Raw genomic sequence first — 6,000 nt, forward strand, 5'->3', positions numbered from 1 at the left:
TCTTTTTAATGTTTGGGTACTTTCCAGGTACTTGTAACCTGGATTGACTACTGTTGGAAACAGGATGCTGGCCTTGATGGAGCCTCGGTCTTGTTACGCCCATCGGTTGCAGACGGCTGCGACCACTCATGCTCACCTCTTTTTTTCCCTGCACCATTAATTCTGGGAAGAATGATGGCCTCCGCCAACCACCGCCGACTCCCCGGCGTTCCCAGGATGGCGTGGGCGCTGCCGACCACCATCTTGCTTCCGGAATTACCTAAGGCGCGCGCGCACAAGGGCCTCCTTTGTACACGTCATGGCGGGAACCTCGGGGGCATCCCCTCCGGATGACGTCAACTTGCTGCTGTACTTAAGCTGACCGGCCCATTGCTTCGACGAGTTAGCAAGGAGTTCCCTCTTTGCTGAATCCGCTCCATTCTTGGACTTCCAGTTCCAGATTCCTCTCTTGGCATTGGACGCTCTGGGTACCCGCTCCTTGGGGGCCCTTCTGTGTTCCTGACTATAGATCAGAAACAGAGCTATGGATGGGCCTGCGAAGGCCATGAGCCACTCACTTTGAAGTCAGACCCACCTATGAAGTGTTGCTCCATGGGTGTTGCTAGCCTTGGGCACACTGGGCCAGTGCTCCAGGTCCCTGCTCCTCCTGAAGCAAGCTTTGTGCTCTGTCCTCCTTGCCACAATACTGGCAGTGGCAGTCCAGTTGCTGGTAATTCCTGTCTTTTGCCTGTGCAGTCCAATCAACTATTTAAGCTGTATGGGGCTCTGTAGTACAGAGTGCTGTGTGGCTCAAACAACTGATCATTGAACCAGGTGGGAAAGAGTGAAAGAGGAAAGGCACCAGCAGCTAGGTTAGGAGTGGAGAGGAGTGGAGAGTAAGGAAGAGAGACATTAGGAGCTTTCCCTGGAACCAGGTACTCGCTCCTCGAGGGCCTGCCTCCGTTCCAGCCCTGGTGCCATCTCCTACATGGAACCACTGGGTGAGTACATCTCTTTCAAGCCTCTCGGCTCTCAGGGATCAGGTACTTGATCATCGAGGGCCTGCTCTTCCTATCCTGGGGTTCTCTATGCTGGGTCTTGTTCATATTCCACTGTACTCATTATTCTCAGTTCTTTCCACTAAAGCACTGCTACCGGAGGAGTCGCTGTTCCAGCGCCTGAGGGATACTAGCCCAGCCAGGCTACTTCAACTACTCATCACTGCCACCTCTGGTGGCTACACAACATTGTTTAAATAAAGATCAATCCCTGTGTTTGTATGTCCTCAGCTGAGCCTGACCTGTGGCCCCTCACGGGACTGCCCTCCGTGGGTGTGGTCAGCTGCCACAGTGTCCAAGGGTCCACCCAAACCTCACTAATTATAACAGGATCCTGGGACCGTATGTAGTATTATCAGCCCAAGTGTTACACATTCATGTGGAATTAAAATCAGAGCTGCTTTAAATCAGAATCCACTGAGATTGGAGGAGAATTGGAGACTAAAGGGAAACTGAGGAATGGGTGGAAAGAGGGAGATCAAGAACTCTGCAGTTGGGTAGGATGAAGTGAGGAAGGAAGAGTGGGGATTTGGGAAGAACAGGGACAAAGATTGAATATGGATTGGGAGAAGAGCAGGGACCGCAATTGGTGAGGGTAAATGTTGAGAGGGATGTTAGTTGGGCTTAAGCATAACGTTATGGTTTTGTAGGAAATTGTGAACCCTGGGCCGAAATGAGAGATGTCTCCGCCCATAGGGAGGAGCCCCGTGAGCCTCACCATCGGTGGGCATGGTCTCAGCGACATAGGACACAGCTGTGAGAGAGACTTTATTAGAGAGAAAGATAAGGCATAGCCTGTGGAGCGGGAAATGCCAACAAAACACAGTTCTTGAGCAATAAGATATACCCAAGGTCCGGTAGTGACCTGCAGCGCGGGGTACACCAGGAGGTTCCTGCAGGCTGGTGGAGATAGCTCAGAAGTGCAGATCCGGTAGTGGCCCGCAGCACAGGGTACACCGAGGATGACTGTACTGTAGGTGACGAGGTAGCTGAGGTCTGAGGTACAGGAACCAAGAAGTGGGTCTTGAAGTCGATGCAGCGATACCCTGCAGCTCAGGATATGTAGAAGCGATAATGCTAAAGAACGGTAGTGGCCCGAGGCATAGGGTGCACCGTGGAGACTTCAGCAATGTTGGTATCGTAGGAACTGAAGAAGGTACTCACACAAGGAAGTTCCAGGAGTAGTCCTAGGCATAAAGGTCCTCCGAGGAGTATGGCTTTGGCGCGCATACCTTATAAAATTCCCCCCACTTACACGGTAGAGGTGTAAGTGGGGGGTTGCACGCATGTGCATGCAAATGTCACCTCTACTGTGTAAGTGGGGGGAATTTTATAAGCTATGCGCGCCAAAACCATACTGTGTTTTCCCAGTTCACCCAGTTTAGGGATAACACTTCCAAAGCCCCCAAATTTATTAGCCTTCCTTTCCCCCTGTTGGCTCCCAGCCCTTAAAACCCCGCTGTCTAGCTTATATTTTTTTGTTTTTGTACTTTCACACCATCCATTGCAGTAGTAAAGTTATGTGGCACGGGACCCCCGGTGGGAGCCTGTGTGCGTATTTACATACACATCTCTTGGCCTTCCCCCGACACGCCCATGGGCCGCCCAGACCATGCCCAGGCCCCGCCCCTTTTTCTGAACTTTTGACTTGTGTGCATACCAGGCATTACGCACATACACGGGCACTTTTTAAAATCCGCACTGTGCATGCTGGTCCCATTTGTGCATGTATCTCCTGGCTTTGATGTCCTATAGATTCTTCAACTTGTGTTTAATCATTGGCATTTCCTTTTTTATATTGTCTGTTAAATTTTTCATGTGTCCTCTTCAATTCCTGCAGACTCTTGTATAGCTTTGCAATTTTACTATTCCTTATCTTATGTTTCTAGGACTGATATGCAATAATTTGTCCTCTTCATCCGCTTTAACTGTGCTCCAGAAGGTAGTAGGACTAATTTATTTATTTTATTTTTAAATTTATTTATTTAGGTTTTTTATATACCGGCATTCATGATAAAATCACATCATGCCGGTTTACATTCAAACAGGGTGTGCAGAAAAACCAATAACAGAATCTGGTGCAGAGGAGTTGCAGTTACAATGAACAGGGGTAATGGAACTGGGACAAGAGAGAAAAAGCAGTAGAAGGTTAACGTCATAAATTAATAATTATTTACAAGTCCGGAGTGGTTACATTCTTTGCATATGTAGTGTGATTCAGGTGTGGTCAGGGAAGGCTTGTTTGAATAGCCAAGTTTTTAATCTTTTTCGGAAGGTTGGCAGGCAAGGCTCCTGGCGAAGGTTCTTGGGGATGGAGTTCCAGAGTGATGGTCTGGCTGTCGAGAAAGCCCGTTCTCTTGTGGTTATGTGCCGCGTGAATTTTGTATTGGGAACCTGGAGGGATCCTCTGTAGGCTTCTCTGGTCGGTCTAAGGGAGTTGTGTGGGCTGAGCGGGTGTTGAAGGTCAAGTGACGTATGGTGGTGGATGGACTTGTATATGATGGTAACGGATTTGTAGATGATTCTGAAGTGAATAGGGAGCCAATGGAGGTCTTTTAAGATGGGTGAAATGTGGTCTCTTCTTCTGGTATTTGTGAGTATTCTTGCCGCTGCATTTTGAACCATCTGCAGAGGTTTGGTGTATGAGGAAGGGAGTCCTAGTAGGATGGCGTTGCAGTAATCTAACTTTGCGAAGATTATTGCTTGTAGTATTGTTCTAAAGTCATGAAAATGGAAAAGCGGTTTTATCCTTTTCAGCACTTGTAGCTTGTAGAAACAGTCTTTTGTGGTGCGGTTAACAAATGCTTTCAGATTCATCTTGTTATCAATTATAGCTCCTAAGTCTCTGACTTGAGGGGAGAGAGTAATGTTTGTAGGGATGTTGGAGTTATAGTTGTTTTCTGGGGAAATTAGCATGAGTTCCGTTTTGGTGGAGTTTAAAATGAGGTCTAGGCTAGCGAGCAGGTCATTGATTTTTGAGCAGCATGATTCCCAGTATTCGAGGGTTTTGACTAGAGATTCTTTAAGTGGGATCACTATCTGGATGTCGTCAGCGTAGACAAAGTGTTTGAGTTTTGGGTTGGTGAGAAGCTGGCACAGCGGGAATAGGTAAATGTTAAACAGGGTGGGTGATAGGGAGGATCCCTGTGGGACTCCTACTGGCGCATCATGGCGGGGGGATTCTTTGTTCTGGATTTTCACTTTGTAGCCTCTATTGTTAAGGAACGTTTTGAACCAGGCTAGCGCTGTACCAGTTATTCCGATGGATGAGAGTTGGTTTATGAGGATGGCATGGTTGACGGTGTCGAAAGCTGCAGAAAGGTCTAACAGAATCAGAAGGAATGATTGTCCTTTATCGAGGCCCAGAGTTAGGTAGTCTGTCAGCGAAACAAGAAGGGATTCTGTGCTGTAAGCTTTGCGGAACCCGTATTGAGATGGGAAGAGGAGTTTGTTGTCTTCAATATAATCAGAGATTTGAATGTTAACTAATTTTTCCATGATTTTGGCTATGAGTGGTAGGTTGGCGATTGGGCGGAAATTGTTCGGGTCAGCGGGGTCTAAGTTTGGCTTCTTTAGGAGAGGTTTGAGAGATGCCAGTTTGAGATCGTCTGGGTAAAAGCCTTGAGATAGAGAGCAGTTGATGATGTCCGCCAGCGTTTGCGATATGGTTTCAGGGATTGTCAAAAGTAGTTTTGAAGGGATGTGGTCTGCAGGATGTGAGGATGGCTTCATTTTCTTCAGGAGTGATTGGATCTCTTTGGGTGTGGTGGGTTCGAATGTTTCAAGGTATATGGATTTGTAGTTTGAAGGTTGGAGTGAACTCAGGTGCAGAGGGGTTGACTTGGGCAGCTGAGTTAAGAGCTTTATGATTTTGTTGCTGAAGAACAGGGCCAGCTCTTCGGCTTTAGATTGTGCTTGATTGATAGGGATGACTGGTGCATTGATTTGTGTTAAGTTTGAAACGAAGGCGAAGAGAGCTTTGGCGTTGAAGACGAGATCGTGAATCTTGTGCGCGTAGAAATCCTTTTGGATCTGGCAGTGGAAGTTTTGTACTGGTGGAGTGCATGTTTGTAGGCGGAGAGAGTGCTTGTGGATGGGGCTTTGCGCCATTTGCTCTCCTTCTTTCTTAAGTTTTGTTTCAGTTTTCTGAGCTCGAGAGTAAACCATGGGTGTTTATTGGGTGTGTTGTTATTAGGTTTTTTAGTTACAAGGGGGCAAAGCTTGTTAGCTATGGATTCAGTGATTCTGTTCCAGGAAAGGAGAGCTGAATTGGGGTTGTTGAGATTTATGTGAGTAAGTTGTGAGGTTAGTTGGTTGCTGAGGTCTTCAGACGAGCATGCTCTTCTATATTGGAAAGAAGGTTGGGGTTCATGAACCGGGATGGTTTCGTTTATAGTGAACCTGGTGGAGATTACTGAATGGTCTGACCCAGGGAACCTTTTCATAATTTAGATGAGCGGGGTGCTTGATGCCTGAGTTGACGAAGATTAAATCCAGTATGTGTCCTGCCTTGTGTGTGGGTTCGTTGACTAACTGGTTGAATCCCAAGGCTGATAGGGCAGTGAGGAAAGCTTCACAGCTGGGTGAGAGAATGCGATCGTCTACGTGTAGATTGAAGTCCCCCAGAATTATAGTTGGGGCGTCCAGATTGATGGTGGTTGTGATTAGTTCGATGATTGGAGAAATATCTTTTTCCAAGAGCCCCGGGGGGGCGTAGACTAACAGGATTTGAAGATGTTCTGAGGTGAAGAAACCGATTTCTAGTTTCGGGTCTGATATGACCGAGTGTTGCATGAATCCGAGGCCTTTTTTTGCTGCTAGTAACATGCCCCCGCCTCTTTTTTTCAGTCTGGGAAGGGAAAAGATGTTGTAGTTCTGAGTTGGTAGTTGATTTATTATTGGAGTGTCTGTGGGTTTTAACCAAGTTTCAGTTATAGCACATGTGTCAGGTTTTGTGTCTAGA

The sequence above is a fragment of the Rhinatrema bivittatum genome, chromosome 7 (genome assembly GCF_901001135.1).
Source record: "Rhinatrema bivittatum chromosome 7, aRhiBiv1.1, whole genome shotgun sequence".
Lineage (NCBI taxonomy): Eukaryota > Metazoa > Chordata > Amphibia > Gymnophiona > Rhinatrematidae > Rhinatrema > Rhinatrema bivittatum.